The following is a 25,786-nucleotide window of genomic DNA, read 5'->3' on the forward strand; positions in this document are numbered from 1 at the left end:
ACTACGTTGTGATCAGATACATCCAGAAATTAAAATGGATATTTTGTGTTCACATTTGATGAGCATTTGAGACCCTCTTTCTCTAAAGACTTTCCACAGGACTGCAGGTGCCAAATTCCTACCATAGCTTGAGCTATTATACAAAGACCTGAGGATTCTCATTCCACTTAGCACTGTCTTAGGTCTACCCACAAGACAACAGTCTTTTCCCTATACTATTAAATGACTTTCAGAAACAACCGACACATTTTGAAGTTGAAATCTAGCATTATATTGCCTACAATGAAGAACCACTAGAATAAATAGCCAGCCACAACTTTATCCCTGAAGTATTTCATAAAACCTCAAGCCAATTTAGATGAATCACAACAAACCGGTATTCATCATTAACACAGTGAAAACCAAAGTTTGTGGATCTTACTGAAGAGTTTGGATGTTTTCAGGTGCTTGTAAGAAAAGGAGAAAACACTCCATGCTAAAGAAAAATTAAAAGAAAATTCAACAGAGAGGCAGAAGGTGCATTTGGATTATCTGTTTTTGATTCCTAGCTCAGGTGGCACCTAATTAATAGCTGTGATCCAGAACAGGAATTCACAGGCATGCTTCACAGCCATTGGAAAGCAAACCAGACAACTGTTAAGTACCCTCTCCAGGGAGCTCCTGTGTGTTAAATGTACATTCTTAATCTTCTAAGTGAGTTAATACAAGCTATTAGGTATAGGGAAGTAGTTTGAGGGGTGTGTTTGAATGGGGCATAACTCAGTGTAGCAGGAAGTGCCTTGGTGCCTTTGCAGTCCCAAGGACATGAGTTCACAGCAGAGTATGCAAAAGTAACAGAACTGAAACACACACACACTGGGTTTTTTTTAAGTTACTCTAACAACAACTATTACTGCCTCTGTCTACAAGGGGACCTGGGATAAAGTTATTCTACATCTCTGGGCTATTGCACAGAAAAGGAATGCAAGGACTGCAAGAGCTATGCAGCTACAGACATAACTTGAGCAAGTAGTCCACTCCTAAGGACGCTCCCCCGGGAGTCAAGGATCTCTCAGTTTGGCCTTTATATTCACTATAGTTTTATGCATCTATCCAAAGACTGTAATACAATATATATAACTTATCCTTGAGGTAAGAACTAGAGTCTAAAAATCCATCTCTCCCTCACTACCCAGGAAAAAAACGTTACGAGGAAAGCAAATAATTGCTTTGAACAAGCTATTGTAACAGTTTGAACAAGCTAGTTTGCTACCAAAATGTGTTTTAAAGCAAACAGAAGACTGGGAACATCTGGGAACAAAGGGTTTAGACTTACAGCATGGGAGATTCTTCTCTGTGAGGCAAAGACCCAAGAATGGATTTAAATTCATTTTAGTCTGGCCAGTTTTGCGGCATACTTATCTGTCAGATAGGAAAACATAATCCTGGAACCCAGATCTCTCAAGGTTCTCCCACGAAGGCATGGGTGGGATTATGAAGGAATGTAATTATCTGAGTAAGAGTAGCTTGGTTAAAAGCACTGAGAAAAAGCCTTTGGTTACAGGGACTGACTGCACCACATTTTCTGTTTGGCATGCTCCTGAGAGTTAGGAGGAAATTTAATATCCTTACATGCTTTGAAGTCTCTATCCTTTTTTTTTTTTTCCATCCCGCTCCCTAGAGACACATGCTGCCTAATCCTCCTTCCTGTTTGGAGTAAGGATCACCCACAACTAGGTGCCCACCCAGGTAATGAGCAGATTGGAAGCAGCTAGATTTCATGTGCTGCCAAGATAGGCACTCCCACCTCTAATCTCACATTAGCCACACCAAACTAGGGGAAAACCATTAGTTCCTATTCTATCAGCTAATTTTTTTGGATCACCACTTGAATTGCTTGATACAATCACTGCAACCTGATGTGTTGGTTCTGAACTGTAGCTAAATGCCTAAAAAAGGGAGAATGAGAAAGAAGGTGTTATGTACAAATAAGAAATTACTTTGCTTCTATATACAGCATCTGCAAAATTTCTACATTAATATATTCTCTATAGTTCTCATAGGTTTTGAAAAAATGGAGAAAGTTCTTAGGACAGCCGTCAGAAAACCAGTCTTACAGTGTAAGCCTTAAAGAGTACAACACATCCAATTTACCAGAACAAAAGCTGAAAGGTACCTTGACTACTATATATAAATATTCAGTAGTCATAGGGATGTTAAAATTGTGATAATCTAAAGATACAGAAGATGCAAGTTTTGCAGATCATCATTAAGCCAGGTTGCACAGCCAGAAAAGGTGCACAAGCCTCTGTGTGCATGTTTTTCAACAGGTCACTGCAAATAATCAGTTTTTCATAGACACTTGTTCAGAAAACAAATCTGGAAAAGGGAGTTTTCAGTCTTACTGACAAAGGCATAGCAAAAGGAAGACTGGCAGCTGAAATTAGACAAATTCAACCTTTCCACAACATTGCAATTTCCTAGCACTAAGGGTAATTAAATATTGGAACGGCTTACCAGGGGAGCTGGTGGACTCGCCATTGCTTGGAGCTTTAGGACGAGATTAGATATCATTGTAAAAGAGATGCTTTAATCCAGCTTCTGGAAGTTCTCAACATGCCCATAACACTTGCAGCTCTGCATTAAGACAATGACTATAATCAAATCTCATACTTTAGGGTTTCAACTGATCAACTGCAAGGGTTATAAAGAATTTCTTTTTCCTTTCACATAAAAAACCAGACAGATACTTTGGTGTGGTTTATATTCTGATCTGTCTCTGAAGTAGCAGTGCCCACATCTACAGAAAACACAGGGGGAGCTGATGCAGTGGCCAATGGTTATAGGGAAAATAATTTTTCTTAGCCTGAAATTCACAAAGCAATCATATCCTAAGGTAAGCTCACATGAACTTGAAGCCATCTGGATGCAAACTACCTCTGACCTGGGAACTGTGTGATTAGGTCAGTGCAGAACCAGGTTTGATCTGTCTGTCCAGCTAAGGGCCTGGCATTAGCAACCACTCAGCACTGCACTAACACGGCTATGTGATTTTTGGAAAGCAGCCATTTCATGCTCTGCAGCTGGCTGAGGGTCAAATGAAAAACTATTGGGTCACCGTACCCTCAGAGATCTTGTTAATGAACCTTGTTGGATTAGCTCAAAGGGAGTGCTTTCCCCAAGGTGAGATAGAGATCTCAATTGAGTTTGTTTTGTGTCTGTTTGGTGTGAGATACAAATTACCTGTTAATACACTAGGATCATCTGGATGTATCTCGTCTAATTAACTAATTGTTATTGAAGAAGCATAAGTAACATCTTGATCTTTTCTGTTTCCTGAAAGTTAACATGCTTTAGTCTAACTAGAGTCATCATATTTACACATAGGTATCAGGATGGATCTAGAGCTCTGCGTTTTCCAGTATAACTTGATATAAGCATCCCTTTTGGTGTTTAATTTAACTACATCTGTAACTATACGATCTACACTATTTTAGCAGAATACTGTCATGACTTAATTATTATATGCAAGTAAAACTGAAGACAAGACAGGAAATTCTGCTGCTTTTACAGCTTTGTGTGAAAAGAGTATGTCTCAACTCTGTCAAATAAATCCTAAGTGAGAAATGGTTCCTCTATCAATTTCTGTGAGCTGCACAGTGGCATGTCCATACTGTGAGTCTCCAGATAAAGATCTATTTAAATCAAATCCATGTTTCCAGGCTTTTATTCTTCTCAGCTACCTATACTACTCTCCTACATCCCTTTGACAGCAAGTTAGATTCAAAGATATTTCTATCTGTGCTAAATAACGGCCATTTGATGGAGTTTTGCACAGCTACACCTGGAATGTAACACAGGCATATAATTCACCTCTCCTGCAATTCAGAACATTTTCCATGCAGAATAAGGATGATTTCTCTTTACCACAGTTTTGAAGCATACATATTAATATAAGGCAGTGTTGTCAGTAGCAGTCATTATCATTATGTTAAAATTGTCATATTTCAAAGTAAGAATGGGACACACCATGATTGCACTATCTAGTGACACAAAATATTCATGTAAAAACAAAAGACGACTCAATTTTTAAAAAGGAGAGGGGGAAAAAAAAGATACCCTGATACTGCTTGTCTCAATGTTTATCTTACTGATACATGCATACTTTTGACAGAAATTGTGAAGATCATATTTACAAGATGGCCCTATTAAGTAGTACATTGTACCACAAGTATCCTTACTCAAACCAAACCAGACTACCCAGAATAAGAATCTCCTCATCTGGGACGAAAATGGCAAAATCTGCACTTACAGTTTTCTGACTTTTCAAACAGACATCACTTGGTCTGCTGCTGTATTTGAGTACAAATAGCTCTGACAGACTGTACCCGGATCTGCTCCACACTGCACACAAACGTCATGATAATGAACTTCTAATCTTTTTTGATCATTTGTTCTACTGGGATTCTTATAGCATACATAATGCTCACAATGCAGGAATACTTGGAAAACCTCAAAAAAACCTACTGTCCCATAATTTTTAAAGAATGGTAGCTTAAAAACTGAAGGCAGAATAGTGTATTATGCAATAGACACATTAGAAGCCAATTATATAATAAAGACTAACATTGTTCTAATGATAGATAACATCACAAATTTTGACTAAATCTCTTTGGGATACAAAAATCATGCCTTAGCTTTTACAGCTTCTTCATTTGACAAATTATTCAAGAGAATTTTGAGTACAGGAAACACCTGCACATTTGCAGCAGAGGAAATTTACCTTATCTCACAGAGTGCTTATTTATATTCCTCCTGTGCTAAAATTTTTACCCGAGTAACACAGAAGTTCACATGATCACTGAGCATCAAATTCTCTGTATTGCTGCTAAAAAACTCCCAACTCAAAATGAATTGTTAAGAAATCATAGTTGTAAGATTCTAAAATTTTAAGTGGACTATTTCCAAAGGTAATGTTCACACAGCATTAAAAATGGATGTGTACAGTAGAATCCAGAGACTTGACATAATTCTGTTATCCTTTCTTCATTCTCTACTGAAAATTATAAAATTATATTCTTACTGTTCAAAACTTGTTTCCTATACATTTCTGGTTAAGAGAACTGGAAACTCAGTCTTGTAGTATTTGAATCTCAGCTTTCCTTAAACATTACCAGGTGGAAATTTTTTCTTCTTTACAAAACCAGATGCAAGTTTGAATTAACTCAAAAATGTTTCACTAGGATTTTGTATTTTGAATTAATGCTTCTTCCACCTTGGTTTGTTTAAGATACTATAGTTAACATTTAAAGCAATTTTGAATTTTATTCTTTAGACTAGTGCACATAATAGCTACCTCTTCTTCATTTATCTGAAATTTAAAAAATAACAGTACAATTTTGACATGTAACAAAATGCTGTCAGAGACACACCAATTAAATTTTAACACACACACCACCACCCCCAGAAAACTCAATAAACTCGGTATAAAACAAACAAATAACAATCTAATCTAGCTGTCCACTTTACCTGGAAATGCATGCCCTGTTAGAGAATCCAAATCTGAAATTAAAACAGTGAAAAAATAATCTTTAACACTAATTTAATATTAAAAAAGCCCAAAAGATCAAAAACAAACCTGGCACCAAATATCACATTATCACCAACATCAAATTTATATATATTATTTTGTTAAAGCAAAAATAGAACACTTAGCATTACATTACAGTTTTTCCTCTCCATAATTTTGTAAGGATTTAAAATAGAATCTAAAGGTGAAAGTCTTGGACACTATTAGAAGCTAATTTACTTTACTATGACAGATATACCAGAATTAAATAGGATTTTTACAGTAGCTTTAAACAAACCCCTGCTTTCAGATGCTTGTATCTTAAGTATAAGCATTTGTTCTGAGGTTGTACATAAGAACATTATTAGAAATCTGCAGAATGCTTTTTAGATTATAAAATTTTACAAAGATGTCCTTTCTTGATCATAAAAAATAGACCTAATTTTGTCTATCCTAGTGTTCATTTTTTTCCCCAAAAATTAGCTGTTTTTTTTTTTTTTAAAAAGAGAGCTTCAAGTATTCTTGCTGACACCAGAAACAGTATAAAGTAAGGCTTCGCTGGTCAAGTCCTATCTTAAGAGAGAGCAGGAAGACATACTAGTGACATGGGTGGCACCAGAAAGGCCAAGAAATTTCAAGTAATTGTCTTTAGTTTAGGTTTATATTCTACATTTTAAAAATCAGACAAAAGCAAGAGTTCCTTACAGAGAATTAAGCCAATAATTTTAGCAAAATGATGCAAAAAACTTTATTAAACCAAGTAAAAGATTTATAGTTACAGTAGAATAATAAAAAGGGGGTAAAGTCTGCTGCCTGTGGAGGGAAAAACCTGAAATGGCCATCCCAACTTGCACTGGGACCAGAATTCAGAATTTCACATTTGAAGTGCTTTGCCATACCTTTGGAAATTCCATGTTCTTAACAAAGACATATTTAGTAACTTTGAGGAGTTACACTTGGAGATTCACTTGTAAATCTACAGCCAGAACTAATAGAGTAGTTAGGTCTGATAGAATATGGTCACAATACCAGGTAGGATTGCTATTGCATTACCAAGCTGTAAGGCTAATTCTCAGACATACATGGCTGAAAAAAAACCCTTCAAGGGTAGTATTCTGTCATGCAAGATGGTGATATAAGCACATTTGGGAAACAAGCCCTGTTGTTCGGAGCAGTCCACCAGTTCCAAATTAGCTCACTGAGATAGCACGTGTGACCCACAGACTGGGCTTCCCATTATCTCACAAGTGGGATGGCAAAGGGATGCAGCAGCTGTGCCCTCTTGGAAAAGCATGGTAGGCTAATGGTGGCTGAACAACTTACCTTAGTATGTGTACACATGAACTCACTTGGCTTTTATAGGAATTGAATGTATTTATTACCAGTGCCTGGAAAGAGGTAGCTGGCCAAACTAGGTACTTTATTAGAAAGTGCTAGCACCATTTTCAAACTACTTCATCTTAAAAAAAATTTAAAAAATTGTTTCCCGATTGCAAAAATCAACAGATACAAGATTCTAGGCTAATGGTTTAGGCCACAGAAATCCTGAACTTTTAACACAGTAACCGATTCTAAAAATTATTGGGAAAATATTTACCAGTGAACCCCTGGATATACAGCTTCTACTGGAAGGCAGGAGGAAAGTGTGCTGAGCTTTATAACTGTTTAAATGAGATAAACTTCCTGAGAACTAAGAACATGCTTGTGTTGCAAGTGAACAGGGGAGAAAACCAACCCAAAATGTGATAAATATACTAGAGAGAATTGCTTTCCAAAACCCAAGATAGTGAACACAATGCACTACTTAACACTTCCAATATACGTGGTCTCAAGCTTTTATCATGCCAAACTTTATCATAAACTACAGCAGAAAGAAAAACTTCTCAGCATTTTTCCTTCCAGAGCCTGAGATACAAAAGAATGTTTTTTCCTTGTAGGAGCCTATAAAATCCCCACCAAAAACAGATTATGCATAAATGGAGTCCCTAGCTATGCAGGGACCACTCTTGGACAGCACACAGACTTGAGGCAGCCACCATGCAATCTGGATCATCCCCCAAAAACATGTAATACTTGAATTACCCAAACTGCTGTCACTGTGCACGTGCTGTGGCTATACATCCTGCCACAGCAAAAATGTGTTTGAAAACAGCTGTTCTATGGCATTCTACTGACTAAAGTATCCCGATGCAAACCCTTAAAACCAAGAAAAAGAACAGGAAAAAACCCCAGTCTTCTTATAGCAGTGAAATAATATCTACTCAGACAATGGGATTTAAAAGAAAAAATTCAAACCAAAAAAGTGGGACTTGTTTCTGAGAAGTGCGTGTACATATTGTGACTTGCAGCAGAAATCACTGTAAAAATGCTGTTCTGAAACCAATGCAGATAAAGCAAATGAATTAGGTATTTCATCCAGCATAAAAATAGCACTACTTTGTAATACTCAGTGTTGAGCTAACAATGTAAATTGTGGGTGGATGTGTTTATTTTCTTACAAGTTGATCTACACTAACTGAAAACAATGTAATTTGTCACCCGAGCACGTGTCCCGTGTGAACTGCTAAATAAAATCAAACCTACTTCACTAGCTGAAACTGGAAAAGTTTATGGTATATTGAACCCACAAATCATGATCCACATGCCCCAATTCCATCATTACATTTCACAAAGAATGATATGAGCTGACACTGCCTAGGCAGGCAATGTAAAGTTTCCCATATAAAGATAAATACAGTGTGCAGCACTTCCCTGCTAGACTTCAATATATGCAATTACTGCAGTTATAATGGAACAAAACCTTTGCTGCGACTGAAACAACTGGAGTATTCAGTCTCTGCCATAAGATTTCTTCTACTCTATGTACTCCAAGGGCAGGAGAAAAATAAAAATTTCCTGTTATTGTTCAGAAGACTTCACAGTTTCTTGGAATGATTTTTAATTAAGTAAGCCTGGTCAGGTGGAATCTAATTTTCCTCCATTATATTTATTTAATGAATTGGCTTGATTTAGCACCATTTACTGTTATTTTCATACAGAAGACTTTCTAAGCAAAGAGCAGGAATATGAGATGAAACTGGAGTACATACAAATTAAGTACATTTTCATCCCAGTTTTAAGGCAAAATAGCTAGCATGTCCACAGTAGCAATTAGCAATGAATTCTATTCATGCAATCCATACCTGATTGATACTGTAAACTATTGATTTAAATAGAAAAGGTAGCAATGTGATGATAAAGCTGACTTCCATTTATATTGTATAGCATGATTTTTCAAAAGGGAAAGAGGATATACTTCTCAGGAGGCAGTATCTTTGGTACATCACATTCTTTTCATCAGCTCGGTGCAAAACAGACATTGGAGATAGCTTATTGGCTTGAAAACTTGTACTAATTGCTTTTTCCTAGCGCTGATTAACAAAGGTGGAGTCCTGTCCATATCTTGCCTCCAAGGCCCTGTTCCCCCTATTTCAAAAACCGCCTACGCTGCACAACGCAGTACTTCCACTTGTACAGTACTCCTACTGCTGTGCTTACAGTAAAAGCTCAAAGCATGGTATAGCTGCTACTGACGTGCATTGGCAGAGTACCAATGCCAAATGAATGGAAGGGATGATTTGCACAGTGCACAGGAAAACATATTTAAGCTGCAGAGCACATTTAAGTCATTTAACATTAAGGGCTATCCACGGCGAGACAATGAAATACCAAACCATCTCTGGGACCTGACACCTGCTTAGAAAGGTTAGAAGCTAAATGAATGCTAAATCATGCTCTTTTGAAAATAAAAGATTTCTTCCTGCTTCTAAGTGTTTAATAGATATTGCCAGCAGGAAATTTGTGTCTCTGCTTTACTAAACTTCCACAGCTAGACTCAATCTTATTTCACTAAAAGCCCATAACCAGACAGCAGAACTCAGGAGTTCTTCTGCAATGCTCATATCTTTAAACAAAGAGAGGAGTGAGGTGCAGCCCTTCATAAAATTGGGAACATGAAAGAAGAAAAATAAAAAGGCTGGTCACAAAGAAAGTAAAGAGCTGACATACAGATTCAGATTTATGTTTCTTCAGTAGAGGTGTCTTCAAGTGAGCAAGGTGTCTAAACTTCCATTAGCTCCAATGAAGAAGGTGAAATTGAGTCAATTACATCAAAAAACAGAAATCAAACTTGGTCCGATGAATAGTTAGAACAGCTCCTTCCATTGACAAGATCTCTAATAAATATAGAGGGAGCTTAGACAACTACCTACATAGGCTACAGAGTAGGCATTTGGAGCTGAATCTCACCACAAGAATATTTATAAGGAAAATAATCCTCATAAATGGATGTGGATCCGAGACAGCCACAAGAATAATATGGGAACGACTTAGTCATGAAATATTAGCTGTTTCACAGTTTGTAAATCTGATAGCCTCAGATCTCTGCAATGGATAGATAAAATAAGTCCTAGACAAAAATAAACTTTGTCCAATCAGCCTCTAGTGCAAAAACTCACTGGTCATTTTCTCCACTCTTAAAATCATAGGATAATTATACAGGATGATGCTTGCAGCCTTACATTTTGCCTTCTGATTTAATGTTATTCCAGCAGGAATGTGGACAATGGGCACAAACTGAAACACAGAAGGGTCCATCTGAACACTAGGAAACAATTTTTTTATACTGTGAGAATAATATAGCACTGGTACAGGTTGCCCAGGAAGGTTGTGGAGTCTCCTTTCCTGGAGATACTCAAAAGCTGTGTGGACATGGTCCTGGAGCACCCTGGGTGGCCCTGCTTTAGCAGGGGGTTGGACCAGATGACCTCCAGAGGTCCCTTCCAACCTTAACCACTCTGTGACTCAGATAATACGAATTGTTGAAACAACCCAAGGGCTGCCTATGGCCGCAGTGGTGACAGACCAGAAAGAAATATGCATTTTTTTTTCTGATGAAGGGATTGAATTGAGGGAAGCAGATTACAAAAAAAATGATTAGGAGACCTTTTATTAATAGGGCTGCTCTTATCAGTAGAATCCATCTGTTATTGTTAATAGCTGGTAATCGTTCACACTGCCCATGAAGGTCTTTGCTCACACAGCTCACTTGCACTTACACACAGTTACCCCCTAGTGCACAGCTGGGAGGCCAATCCCAGCTGTTCATGCAGAAGCACAGGATCATAACACCACACAGGTGCTTTTAGATGGGTATCCAGAAAGCCCCTCAAAGGGTCCTTCATTTCCTCAGGTGCATATGTAATCCTGCAACCTGTCTGCATGTAGCAGCAGCCTGTTGAATGTTGTCCCATTTATACAACCGGCTGTTGATGCCAGTGTGGGCAGGTAGCCAGCTGTGGCCAACTTTTGGTGCCCCAAGTTTATCAATTCTTGCACAGCCAGCCAGACTGCCAGTCTCAGGAGCTTAGCAGTGCCTGGGAGACCATTGCATGCTGCCCTCTGCAGCCTGTTGTACCCTCCTAACTCTCTCCATCCATACACCTAGGTATGTACAGAAATCACTCAAACAAGCTCACACAGAAGGCACTTTTCTGCGGTCCGGCCTCTCCCCTGCTACACAGTATGCTTTAGCAGAAGAAGCTAGTGGGAGACCTAAACCCCTGTTATTCCAGATGCAAATTTATGCCTATGTAGTAGTTGTGATAATCACAAGAGCTGGTAATACTACAAAATGCACATTATCCTTAAAAGATTCTATTTAAACCACCACGATAAAGGAAGAAAATACACTTCCAGATTTACTAAAGCACCTTATTAAAACAAAAATCTCTCATAAGATACAGTTAACTTTTTGGCACCCCCTTCCCATGGACAGCAAATATTAATTAAAAGTATTATCCTTCATTTCCTTTGAATAATTTCAATTCTGTGCTCCTGAAGCTGTATTTAGTAGGGGGTTTGGGTTAAAATGTCACACCCTCTATACAGAATGAAAGATATATTACATTTAAAAAAAGTGTAAAAATCTTCAATTATATCAAAAATTTGATATATTAGACAGTTGATTGTAAACATATCCTCCAGGTTTAGTCTGACCTGACTGAGCTCCTTTAGGAGGTCCATAATGGTCTATACATCAGAGAAGAAAAAAAACACGGGATCTACTGAGACTAGCCAGCTTAAGTGGATCATGGCCTGCTTCTATCCCTGCACAAATTATGTTTTCCTCATTCCTTTACTGAGTCTCATTAAAAAAAACAAACCCAAAACACTAATGAAAAACACACACCAATTACAAATAGAAAAAGCCAAAACAGATTCCTTACATTCTGAAAGCAATCATTAATCCATTTTCTCTGTCTGCTGATCTCAAGCAAGCTGCCTGCTTCATGCTTCCTAGTATAATTGTGGCCTCAGGACCGATTTATCCAAACTCAATACAGGTTTTTTAAATAACATCTTAAAATACATCGTAGAACCTACAGCTGCACGCAGCCATCTCAAGATCAAGAACATTAATGCTTTCCACAATAGCTATCATCAGGAAACTTGAAGTACATCATGGCTGAGATCCCAGGCCCTGTTTCCTGCAGCGATGGGCGCTGTGCTGACATCACAGCAGCACCCACTCTACTCAAGTGCAGAGAGACACTTTATTTAGGCAGCGTTCACTAGTACTTCGATAGCAGTGATGGAGGACACCTATCATCAGTGGTAGGTATACTGCAGGTTGGAAGCCCCCACGGTCCACCACAGCCTTACTGCTCCGTATTGAGCCAGGACTTCCCAGAGACTACCACAGGCAACCTGTTCTCACCACATTTAATAATCCCAATGCTATGAGGAAGACACACTGTACCTACAGGCACACTGTAATTGGGAGTGCTGCAGCTCCTAAATCCCACACAAGTTCATTGTGTACATGAGTAAAACTCACATATATAAATGAAGTTTCTCAGAAACACTAGTACAAGCATTATTCATACCTTCCCCGGTGACTTCCACTGGTGTAGCTGTTTTGGCCATGAAAGGTGAAAGAACTGACTTCCTAAAGTACTTCAACTTAGCATCTCTACAAGCATTATTAAGCTCAGGAGAACTTTTAAAATCATGTATGGCTGATCAATGATCAGCCAGCAACTTCGAATCATTCAGGTTGGAAAAGACCTTTGAGATCATCAAGTCCAACCATTAACCCAGGACCACCAAGTCCACCACTAAACCATGTCCCTAAGTGCCACATCTACACATCTTTTAAACAGCTCCAGGGATGGTGACTCAACCACTTCCCTGGGCAGCCTGTTCCAGTGCTTGACAACCCTTTCAGTAAAGAAGAAATTTTTCCCAGTAACCAATCTAAACCTCCCCTAGCAAACCTTGAGGACATTTCCTCTTGTCCTATTTCCTTGTTATTTGGGAAAACAGACCAACACTCACCTTTCAACAAACTACTTTCAGGTAGCTGTTGAGGGTGATAAGGTCTCCACTGAACCTCCTTTATTCCATACTACACAACCCCAGTTCCCTCAGCCAATTCTCATAAGACTTGCACTCCAGGCCCTTCACCAGCCCTGCTGCCCGTCTCTGGACATGCTCCAGCACCTCCGTGTCCCCCTTGCAGTGAGGGGCCCAAAGCCCGACACAGGATTCCAGGTGCGGCCTCACCAGTGCCCAGTGGAGGGGGGCAATCGCTTTCCTAGTCCTGCTGGCCACACTGTTTCTGGTACAAGCCAGGATGCTGTTGGCCTTCTTGGCCACCTGGGCACACTGCTGGCTCATGTTCAGCCGGTTGTCAACCAGTACCTCCAGGACCTTTTCCGCAGGACAGGTTGCCAGCCACTCTTCCCCAAGTCTGTATGTCACAGCACTATCAAAACTAGCTGGCTACAACACGGCTTTTACCAACAGATATGAGGTTAACATCAATAAGTAGTTCCAACACCTTCCCCCGGCACAGCCAGCAACCCCCCACAAGGCCTCAAAAGTTCATCTACTCTCCATGCTGTTTCTTCAGCCTCTCCAGGCCAGTCCACCCTGCTTCTTGCCTCTGCTGTGTCCTAATTCTTCTTTCTCCAGGCTCCTATTCCAGCCAGCCGTTGCTCATCCAGGTCCCCAGCTTCTCACATGGCCTCTCCTTGTCTCTTCTACATCCAGGACACTCTCTCTCCTCCCTCTGCTTCTTCTGGGTCTCTCTTCATCCAGCACTCCACCTCCAAACCCATTAGAGCTATTTAACTACTTAGCAGGAACCAGCCACAGCTGCATATTATCCACATCAGCCAACCCTCCGCCCCTGAAGCCAGCCCACAGCTGTATATTATAAATATTAATTAACCTGCCTTCATTCCTCTATAATACCTCTACAATTCCTCTGCATCCTGTAGTGTTGCCTGGGGTTGTTGTGACCCAGGTGCAGGGCCCTGCACTTCTCCTTGCTGAGCCTCATACAACTGGCCTTGACCCATTGATCCAGACTGTCCAGATCCCTCTGCAGAGCCTTCCGACCCTCAAGCAGATCAATACTCTCCCCTCCACCCCAGCTTGGTATTGTCTGCAAACATAGGGAGGGTGCACTCAATGCCCTCATCTAGACCATCGATAAGGATACTAAACAGAACTGGCCTGGATACAGAGCCCTGGGGAACACCAGCTGTGGCCACCTACAAACTGGATTTAACTCCATACACCACCACTCTGTCGGCCCAGCCATCCAGCCTGTTTTTACCCAGCCAACAGCACACCCATACAAGCCATGAGCAGCCAGTTTCTCCAGGAGAATGATGTGGGAAACGGTGTCAAAGGCTTTACTAAGGTCCAGGCAGACAACATGCACAGCCTTTCCCTCATCCAACAAGCGGGTCACCTTGTCATAGAAGGCGATCAGGTCAGTCAAGTAGGACCTGCCTTTCATAGACCCATGCGGACTGGGCCTCATCACCTGGTTGTCCCTCAAATGCCACATGATGGCACTCAGGACGATCTGCTCCGTAACCTTCCCTGGCACCAAGGTCAGACTGACAGGCCTGTACTTCCTCGGATCCTCCTGCCAGCCATTCTTGTAGATAAGCATCACTTTTGCTAACTTCCAGTCAAACAGCACCTCCCCGCTTAGCCTGGACTGCTGATCAATGATGGAAAGTGGCTTGGTGAGCCCTTCGGGCAGCTCCCTCGGTGCCCTTGGGTGGATCCCATCTGGCTCCATAGGCTTGTGTGTGTCTAAGTGCTGTAGCAGGTCGCTGACCATTTCCCCTTGCATTACGAGGGCTTCACTCTTCTGACCGTCCCTGTCTTCCAGCTCAGGGGGCTGAGTATCCAGAGAACAACCGGTCTTACTGTTAGAGACTGAGGCAAAGAAGGCATGAAATACCTCAGCCTTTTCCTCAGCCCTTGTCACTGTTTCCCCCTGCATCCAGTAAAGGATGGAGATTCTCAGTAGCCTTCCTTTTGACGCAGACGTATTTACATAAACATCTTTGTTTTATACATCAGCAACCAGATTAAGTTCTAGTTGTGCTCTGGCCCTTCTCATTTTCTCCCTGCAAAACCTCAAAACATCCTTGTCCACCAGAACTGCCTGCCCCTTCTTCCAAAGCTCACAAACTCTCCCTTTTTCCCAAAGCTCTAGCCGGGTTGGTCTTCTTCCCCACCAGCTTGGTTTTTGGTAGGTGGGGACAGCCTGACATCTAAAACTTTCAAGAAAGGTTTTATACTAAGCAATTTTTTAAAGGACATTTGTAAATTTATTCTAGTGTCACCATAACTAAAGCCTGCAGATAACCAGGATCTGTGGCGCCATGGTTAGTACAGTACTATTCTGGAGATAATAACCTAAAGACTTAACTTTGGCCCAGAGCTGATGTCTGTCCCGCTAGCTCAAAAGGCAAGTACTACTCTTTCCTATCTGTCTGGAAAAGACATTACAGAAAAACACCGTTTCCAATTTAAAGAGATGGCACAGACTGCCGTGGTCTAAATTTATTTAACTTCTGAAAAACTGATATTTGTAGGTAAAACTTCAATATCTGACAGTAAATACGTGCTAGAGTTTTGAGAGTCTAGTCGAGTCTGACCTATGCATGCAATCAGGCTATCTTTCCATATGAAAAGTTAAAACTTAAATTTAATTTGCATTAACATGGAGCATATGAATTCCATGACTCAGGAGAAACAATGCCACAATACACATCATGGTATGGTGATATTTTAAATCAAGCTATCAAATTTTCCAGACAAAACCCCTTTACAATAGATGAAGTGAAAATATGCGAAAGAAAACTCAACTTGTTTATGTAATGTTGAAATATTTGTGAAATCTTCTGATGAAATTCTGTAGGTATGCACTGGTGATGAAGTGAAGTGCATATAGATGAAGTGAAAATGTGTGAAAGAAAACTCAGCCTGTTTATGTAATGTTGAAATATTTGTGAAATCTTCTGATGAAATTCTGGAGGTATGCACTGGGCAAGTGAGGAGTCTCTAACAGAGGTTTAATAATGCTATACCAAAACTAAAATAAAAATCAAAATGCCAATGTTTCCTGAAGTGTGCTGCAAAATAATGTATCTGCTCAGTTTTATTGCAGTTCCTTTCCAAATCTGCTTTCTGCATGAGAAAGGCAAGAAATCCTGTAAAATTCAGCTGTCTCACTTTTTACGCTGCTATTTATGTCAAACACTATGACATGTCTTTTGGAAGCTGCTTCTTCATTTTGTCAGATTCTTTCAGTTTATCTCATTCTTTCTCTTGTTCTGGAAATGCCTCTTCTCTTATACTTTCCCTGCTTTTTAGTGACTTAGCTTTTCCCTTGAAATTTGTATAAATATAAGCTCATGAATCAGCAGGCATTTCTAAACAGAAGAGAATTTTATTTCATTTTCACCTCAGCATCAACTTCCCTTTCTCTAACTCATGTCAGATTGCTTTCAGGTTTGTGCTCAGCTTGATCTGATCTTTCATATATCATTTATTATCTTCTGATGGCCAAGCCACAGTATTTTTTCATATTCATTCTCCTGTCCTTTTTTCCTTTTATCAGATAAAACCTAGCACTTATTATTAAGCAATCTTTCAAGTCTTTGATGCCCTGTCTGGTTTCAGAAAGACTAAATAACCATGTTTATACATTGACATGTAAAGTACCAAGTTGAGCTTTATGACAAAGCTGACTCAGCTTACTAAACTTACTTACTAAATATTAGGACAATTCCTGTTATACTAAACAGTATATAAGTATATAAAGAGTCTTCTAAGTACATTTGATTTGCAAAAGCATGGGGGTGGTGGGGGTGGTGGGGGTGGTGCAGGGTGGAGGCCACGGGGGAAACATCTACTTAAGTACTTATAGGGAAAAATGTATCATTAGAAAGGCAGGCAGTGAGGCATTTCCATAAGGCAAACCCAGGAGTTTGCTAACAGATAATGCCTTTTCAGAAGGAAAAGTTAAAAGAGATTTGGCACGGTCTATGCATACATTTCGTAATCTCCAAAACTGGTATACAAGAGAGACTGTTAAGTGGTAAAGGAATATAGCACTTCTACATCCCAGTTGGTGGGTGGAGAGGGGGGGACACAACATGGACATAGACACACATGACTGTTAAATGTTAATTTAAAAATAAACACAAATAAACCACCTATGAACTGACTTTCTACATGAAAAGCAAATATATTGCCAAAGGGCTAAAAACTTAAGGAAGGGTGAAAGTAGCAGCATGAGAAATTATTAGAAATGGTACTGGATTTAAAACAGAATTCAAGTACTACACTAGTGAAACTACACAAATTTAAGCAATGTTACTTGGTATTAATTCTGCTTCCAAGGTATTTCAAAGAATAATTGCACAGATCTCTCAGGGCTTTTAAATCATTGAAGCTAAAATGGGCCATTTTGTCACTTAACATGAGTACTGTGTAGGAGGTTTAAAGTTTATGTCAGGTCAACAAATACTTGGACTCTATTTGTTTGAGAAAAATACCCTTCTTGTGGAACAGCTGTATTTATGTACACATTGATGAAATCAGCTTCCATTGCAAAATGTTTCTTTAGCTCTCACATGGATCTTAGTTCAGAAAACTAGTGTGCTGTGACAACTGCTTTGTGTACTCTTTAAAATGAAGACAGGATTTTATTAATATTTTTAAGATAACCAGTCAACACAGACGTTAAAACATTATGCTACAATAAAATGGTTAACTGCTTGTTTTTCTTCCTACTTTCTTATTACTGCTCACTGCCTTTTCAAACTTTATGTTTAGTTAAACCTTTCCAAGCCTGTGGCAATATCTGAAGAGACTGTGTTAAAATTAATTAAATCTTTGAAAATGTTTCGCCACTGTCCTGCTCTTATTGAGTTTTCTCGAGAGTGACGTCAATGAGAAGAGCAGCAGGTGCAGGTTTTCCTCCTGTCCTGTCATATCACAGCACTCAGGATATAGATGGATTCTGGTATAGACTTGTGAAAGGCAACTTCAAGGGAGAAAATGCTAAATAAACTTCTAAATTTAAAATTTATATGACTTTGTTGCGGGGGGACGGGGGGATGGACGACACAGAAAAAGTATTTTTCTCTACCAGGAGCATAAGAGACTTAGAAAGATATAAGAACTGTTAAAGCTGCAAACCATAAAAGTTCAAAACATGAAATAGGCTACTCCACTGGTTCCCACACTCCATGCAATGGAGAGAAGTATGAACTAGCCATGCTGTTAAAGGAAGCAATGGAAATTAGGAAAGTTTATCAATTCCAGGCAATTCATGTGACTTGCACAAGAAGCATAAGAATAGCTGTACTTATCCATGCCAGAAACAGGAGCAAAAGTGAGTGTGTTGCAGAGGCCCCTGTTTACTCCCCACATAGTGACTAGGATCATGAAGTAGCAGAGGCACATTCATGACACACAGCATCTGAGCTAATAAGCCACTTCAAGATTAACAGCTGTAGTGCAAAGCCATTTGAACATAGCTGCTATGCATCAGGGCACAAGTAGACAAGTCCACATCATGCCAAGCTGTTGCTTTCTTTGAATGTCTTTTCCTGAGAAGAAGCCTTTACCAAAACAAATAAATATAATCCACAGAACTTGCCTTCTTAACTATCTGCCCTCTTCCCACAGACAACATGGACACAAAGGGACAAAGGAATCTCAACCATTTAAAAAAAGACTATAGGAATAGGTCAACAGCCTGTAACAGAAGGCAGCACACAATAATAATTGCTATAATGATGTGGTGTTCATGTCTCATTCACTGAACAATAGCTTCTGAAGTGATTTAAGAAAGTTGTCGGTGTTTTCAGTGATAAACACCAGAGTTCTATCAGAAATGACTGCAAGACTGCCTTTGATTTCATGTGGGTAAGCACTGCACTGAATTCAGAAAGAAAAGACCATGAAAGAGAAGGGATTTCATGGGGAGAAGTTTGTGATAAGGTAATTAAAATGCCTATGCACAAGGGAACAAAGGAAAGGCTGAACTGGCTTTTGCCGACAGACATTTCCAGATTTGATAGCTTCACTCGGTTGGTTTAGCATTCTTTCAGCACAGTTTTGTGCTTTCAACATTTCTCATGTGGAATGTAACCAGAGGAGGGAAGGTATTTCATGATGTAACTCATTGGAGTCCATGGGATTACTCCACTATGGAATATCATTCACCATCAAAAAAGTGTTTGATTTTGTAGATTCTAAATATTCAATTCTTAGATGAAATAACAGCTATTTAATCATAATCTAAATCCTAGGTATGACTCTTCTGGACACTACTGTAAAATGCATGAATGCACAGGTAAAACAGAACAAACAGTTCATTTACCATCTCTAAATCCAGGATACATATCTGTGAGCTACAAGTTAATTCTGGGCCCTGGCATGCAAATAGGGAAGCAGCCAAATTGTCATGGGTCTCTCTCTGACCAACTTTGCCTTTGAAAAGCTTTTCCAAAAAAAAAAAAAAAAAAAAAAAAAAAAAGAAACAAAAAAAAAGAACTGAATCGGCTTTGTTCTTTGGGATAGATTGTCTTGAAAAATCAGCAGTTTCAAGTGGAAGGAAAAGACTTATCAGAATATTCTAAAAATAACTGTATTTGAAGGCCAAGTCTGGTCTGCAGTATGTAATTTGAGCTCACCTTTTCTAAATGACAAAGACCTCCTTTCATATTTTAGCATATCTGCATATTATATGTTCTGGAGTTTACTTTAACAAAACACCTAGCAATAGGAAAGCTGCATTAATGTCTTTTTTTAAAACAAACTTTGATATGGAAATAGATCTGCTTCCAAAATTAATTGGATAAACTTTGCACAAACTATGTCTTCTCATCTGGGTATGTTAAAAATATGATATTCCATGCAATATTAATTTTGATATCATGACCCCCCCCCTAAAAAAACCCCCCACACCACAACACAACCACCAAGAACACCCCAACCTCACAACTGTGGAGATTGTCCATAAACAAAATAAAATAAATCCTGCAAGTTAGAAAACTCAGAAGACCTCTGGTAACACTTATTTCTATTGGAAATATTAATTTACTTTGGTAGCACTGCTTTGTCATTTTATTTTATATATGCCTGTCAAGAACTTTGGTTATAATGTACAAAACAAACAACAACAACAATAAAACCCAGAAGCCAAGAAAAACAATCCAAACAACTTTTGATTCTTGTCTTGTTTTTAAACTTAGCATTTAACCTGATAAAATTGAATTTTCTGAGAGGACCTGTTGTTAAAATAATACATACAAATGAATATAAAATAATGTAATTTTAACTACTCTTGCTCAAAAAGATTCAGGAAGATCCAACTGGTTTTCACGCGCTTATTCTGTAATAATGAAATTATTATTCGTTATAAATAATGAAATTATTTTTGGGAAAGGCAGTTATGTTTTCTGTGTTCTACAAACCTTGAAGTGACTTAGATGTTAGAAAAACTATTGCACTGACATAAAGTGGTGAGAATAATATCTGTCTTTCACATTTCTTAGTTTAATTGTCTAACTGCAACTGAGTATGACATGCAATGTAAGAAAGATTAATGATGAGAGAAAACTGAAGTCAGCAGCCTCAGGCAAGACAGTTTCTCAGAACTGGCTTTATAATCTCAGAAGAGATAACAATTAACCTTAAATGAATTGGAATTTTTTACCTTTTTCTTTCTTTTCTGAGACAGCACTAGAAGACTTATTTTTCAATACCTTCTGTATTCCGAAGAAAATTTACAGCTTTCCAATTCTTGAATGGATTTTAAATAAATTCAAACAGTATTTCACCAAAGCTTAATATCTAGCATCAAGAATTTGCTAACATTGATAAGTTTTTAACTATGATTGAGGGTATCCCTGTCACATCTGCCCTAAGTTTCTTCAGCAGATTTAGCTCTGTACAAAAACAAGCAAAGAAAACGAATTCTAAGCCATCAGAGCAGCAATGGGGAAGTACTGTTTGCTTCCATTCCCTGAGGACATGCACTGCCTGTCCCCACATGCTTCTCCACATCACACTTCTCCTCCTCTTCCCCATGAGCTCTTGCCTGGTCCTTGGCCTCTTCCTCTCCTCCTCACACATTGTAAGTGTAAAATATACGTCTTTTCTCATCAGAGAGATATTAGGATATTGACAACTCATCAGCTTTCTCATCTTCACATCTTTGCTCTGTAGGCAGCTACCCTGGGTCCTGAGAGAGCAGCAGGATGTTAGGCAATGCTGAGCGGCAGACTAGTTAAACTGATGGCACAATGGCTTCTGATGTACAGCTCCAGCTGCTTCACCAGAAAACTTCTCCTGGTTCTGTCTCAGTTCCCTTCTGCTACTAGGATATGCATGTGTCTTAATGCTCCTCCTCATCAGATTTCCTAATTTTTGACAATATCTTCAGTATTGTGCATGTACCTTTGGGTGGGAAGAATCAATTATCAATATCATTTTATTGACAAGGCTGCTGAAGGAGGATTACACCATCCTTCTGCCAACAACCCAGCTGTATGCATTTGGCTTCCCAATTAAACCTCAGATTCTCAAACACAAAGACCAGTTACCAGCTGTGAAAGCACTACTGCCACTGATTATATACAGAGGTAAAGTATATAAATGAATCTTTACAGCTAGGTTGCTGCATATTTTACATCTGATATGCTCTCTCCTCAGAAAAAATAAAATAATCAGGCATTGCGAAACAGAGTCCTCAACCTTTCTGATCACTTGCCAAGGGATTCATTTAAGTAATTATTTTATTACAATTTCCTTTAGACACGGTATCCGAAAAGATCATATCAAGAACTTGAAAATGTTCAGAAGTTGAACAAATATTCTGCCACATTTTATTCCTGAGCCCCAGAAAAAAAATGCTTCAAGAAGAAAAGAAAAAAAGGGGGAAAAAAAGGAAAAAAAAAAAGGAGAATAATATACTTCACCTTTCCTTTAAATGTATCTCTCCAATAGCCTTGTTTCACATAAAAAAACCCCCATATAATCAGTAACACATAAAATACTTCAAAAAGCTGGAATCACCTCGATCTCCATTAGTTTAATTAATATATATTAACTCAAACCCTAACTGTGGGGGCAGTTTTCAAAATGATACCTGGCAATTTGATGCATAGTACTTCACTTAAAGTAGGCCCTGGAATTAAAAAATATCTTTAAAAATATAAGTGAAATATTGCATTACATTCAGCAATACTCATACTCTGAGAATTCTCAGAGTCTCAAGGAAAAAAAGAAGTATTTTCTATACAAAGACATAGCAAAGGTTGGCCTTTCTAGACTCTAGTTGTACATTAACGTTCTCCTTTGTAATACAATTTACAAAGGCATCAAAATAAGATGCAGAATGGCCAGATAAAGGAATTCAGAAGTGTTGGTCTACTCTCAGCTCTAGTACTGGTCTGCTGAGTAACTTCAGAAAATTCCCTTTTTAATCATATCTGCATGTAGCCTATGAAAAGGCAGCTATTTAGTATAGGGTATATATTTGGTCTCCTTCTATAACCAACAGAGAAAGACACATTTCTAGGGACTGATTTATTTCATCTGAAGACAGGTCTGAAAACAATTAGACTAATGTGTGCATACAACTCTGGAAAACTTGTGGAACAAGTAATTATAGCACATTTATAAGTAGATGGAGGACAAAAAGATAACTGTTAGCTATAGATCATTTTCCCTTTTAGTTCAAGGATTTTTTCATGCCTTTCCATGACTAGCTTTGCCTCGAGTGTGTTCATTCTGGTCTGGTTGAGAGAGGTCAGACTAACCAGAGACAGGTACCTGGAGCAGTGCATTCCCAGGTTTCTGCTATGGCAGAGGCATACTGCTCCTTGGTAGCTGTGGCTTGTAGGACAAGTAGGAACATTTATTTCATACACACTATTAAGTTATCTCAGATTTTGTGGAGAATGGACTAGGTATTAAGAGATCACAAAGGTAAAAGTGCTTAAACCTTTAAAGGGAGGGGGCCGGGAGCCGGGGAGGACTAGTCATAAAGCTGTAGTAATTAGAAATCCTGGAGAAAGGAGAAATTTTCGAACAAGTAATGTCATATAAGCACTTGGAAGAACACAAAAAAATGAGTAGCAGGCAATATTTTGTCTGTTTGTCTAGAACTGAATGCCTGATTTCTTTTTGTGTTAGAACAGAGTTTTATATGTGAGGAAGAGGAGCTTTAGGTGTCTCTTACATTGACTTTCTTATGGCTTTTGACACTGGTCGACACGACAAAGTCATCCATGTCACAGACAATATGACAGACATGTTCTAGATGAAATTACTTTAGATTGAATTGATGGAAAGCCAAAATCTTGCATCACGGTCAGTTGTTCACAGTTGAAATGGGGTGTCCCCATTCAATACTGATGAATGGGTGATGGCAATTTGTTGATTATTTTTGTCAGGTGGGACAGCATTTCACTGGGACCGCGTAAGGACAGACTTATGATTATCTTAAAAAACTAAAGAAATTTCTTGAGGAGAAAATAAACAAAATAGGATTGGATTCAATAAGGACAGGTACAAGACACTGAACTCAGGAGGAATAAATAATTGCAAGGCGCTAGATGGAGGACAAGTTGTCATGTGTCTTTTCTACACAAAGTGTCTGCTACTACAGTTTAGTACAAATTAAATATGAGTAGACAATATCATGTTATTTCTGGAAAAAGAAAGCATCATAGTGAGATGTATAAACAAGGCACAAGCTACAAGACATGGAGAGTTGTTCTCCTTCCACACCCAGTACATGTCAGGGCCTAAGCCGTGCATGCATTTGACACAGGACAGAGTATAGAGGAAAGACTGATCAGAACTCTGGAAAACATGACCTATGAGGAAAGACTGGAAGAGTATTTGCTTTTAAGTTTAATAGAGAGAAGACCGACAGGGTACAATATCAGTCTTCAACTGCATGAAAGGTTGCTGCTAAAGGGAAGGAATAATATATTTCAACTTTCATATGCAAAAAGTAATGAGCTTATTCTGAAACAAGGAAGACTCAGGTCAAACATTAGCTGAACCTTCTAACAACAAGGACAGTGAAGCAGCGGAACAGACCTGCTGGGGATATTATGGCCTTTCCATTGTTTGAAGCATTGAAAACCAGGTTAGACCAAACATCTGTTCAGCATCACCAGTACTGTGGGGGCAGGGGATAGACTGGCTTTTCTCTGCAGTTCTTTTCTTGCCCTATTTTTCTGAAAGCATATGTTCTGTTTATTACAGGGATCTGCTAGTAATATTGTGAATTAATATCAGGTTAGTCCTTGCCAGTCAGTCAATGATAGATCTATGTGTTTTCTACTCTGTCAACATAAGAGGAATATCAATGCAATATAAATAGCTTAAAAATAAAAAGTAAGATTAAAAGGTTCCTTAAAGCTCACATGAAGGAATATTTCACGTTGCTTAATGGAATACATATTCACACAGTTCCTGTGCTGATTCAGATTAGCTCAAACTGAAAGAAATGAGTAAAAAAGGAAAACTGAATATCACAAGTAAGAGCAATAAAGAATTGTGGTGAGCACTGTGGCAAATACTAAAACCTAAATGAAGCACTCACATAGTAAAAGAAAAAGAATACCTTCCTTTACAGACTACAGTGTGATGCTTTCTTGAAGCTCCCTATTTAAGTTAAAGCATCTTGTGACCAAAAGGAGCAGTGCTAGACAGAAACCTTAATACCATAGCAAAAGCAATGGACATAGAAAGGGCTTCACATATACGCAGTTTTGCATTTTCTTTTATAAGTTTATACCTGCCTTATAAGACAAAACAGACGTGCAATTTATCCCTTGCTTACAGCCAGGCTGTAGAAATAAAACCCTGGTTTGCTCTTTCATAGGTCTTAAAGTGATAAGCTTCTACCAACACAATCATTTTGTTTCTAAGCACATCACTGTTGTTATTTCTAAGCATATCACTATTATTTTTATTCTATAAGTTTTGCTCTTCTCAAGGAATGTAAATTTGACTTATTTGAAATCTCAGTTCTTAGTGAAGCTGGGGAATGGTACAGATAGTCTTCACTAAGGTCAACACAAAAACATTAAGTAGTCCTTTGTTTGGTGTATCAGAAAAAAGGAAGTCACTGCAAAGACCAGCAGGAAAAAAGCTGTAGTAAGAACCTAGACAAAATATGAGGGTTTTTTCTTGTCTGCATGGGAATTCTGCCTCAGTATTATTCCTTAGAGCCTTTAATCTGAAATTTTAGGAAAAAAAACAACCAAGCAAAAGTCCAAGGAATGGCAGCAGGACTGACTAGACAGGGGAGGACTGAAGAAATAAAGAGAATGTATTTCACCTCTCCGCCAGAATTCTAGTGTGGCAAGGGTTTGGAACATCCCCTAGCATTGCATTCAGGAATGCAAACCCACAGAAGATACTAGCTTAACACTCATCTATTTTTTATTTTCTTAAAGTGCAATAAATATAAGTAATACAAAAATAAGAAGGAGAATGAAGGACATGCTTCTGAGGTCTACTTTCTGTTAAATGAGACTATCCTATTTTCTATTCTTGTCTCAGTTAATGCCACTAAGTTAAGAATTCAGACACTGCTCATAAAGTTTATATTTCCAGTTGGCCATATTTCACCAGCCTCTTACTGCTGCTGTGAAAGCATATGAAAATTGTGATGATACTTCTGACTGGAAAGGACTTTTAAACTGCCTCTAGCAACAATAGAAACTGTATGAACAGCTCCCTCAAAACCTGTGCTCAAGTGTGTCAAAAGCAGAGAAATTCAAATTTTGGTAGCTAAAACAGAACATTGGTAGGATATGTTAACTGAGACTGTGGAGCTTC

The 25,786-nt window shown here is 38.7% G+C and overlaps 1 long non-coding RNA gene across 1 annotated transcript in view; it reads right to left on the reverse strand.

Moving 5' to 3' along the window:
• Window positions 1–2,502: 2,502 nt before the first annotated feature.
• The window catches only part of LOC129736397 (uncharacterized), a 181,912-nt gene continuing 158,628 nt past the window's right edge, over window positions 2,503–25,786 (reverse strand). Inside the window, exons 3-4 of the long non-coding RNA XR_008732922.1 lie at window positions 5,509–5,541; window positions 2,503–2,616 (exon numbers count right to left, since the gene is read on the reverse strand). This is a non-coding gene — a long non-coding RNA (uncharacterized LOC129736397). The remainder of the gene's footprint in view (window positions 2,617–5,508; window positions 5,542–25,786) is intronic.

Source organism: Falco cherrug, chromosome 6 (assembly GCF_023634085.1).
Source record: "Falco cherrug isolate bFalChe1 chromosome 6, bFalChe1.pri, whole genome shotgun sequence".
In the NCBI taxonomy this organism is placed as follows: Eukaryota; Metazoa; Chordata; class Aves; order Falconiformes; family Falconidae; genus Falco; species Falco cherrug.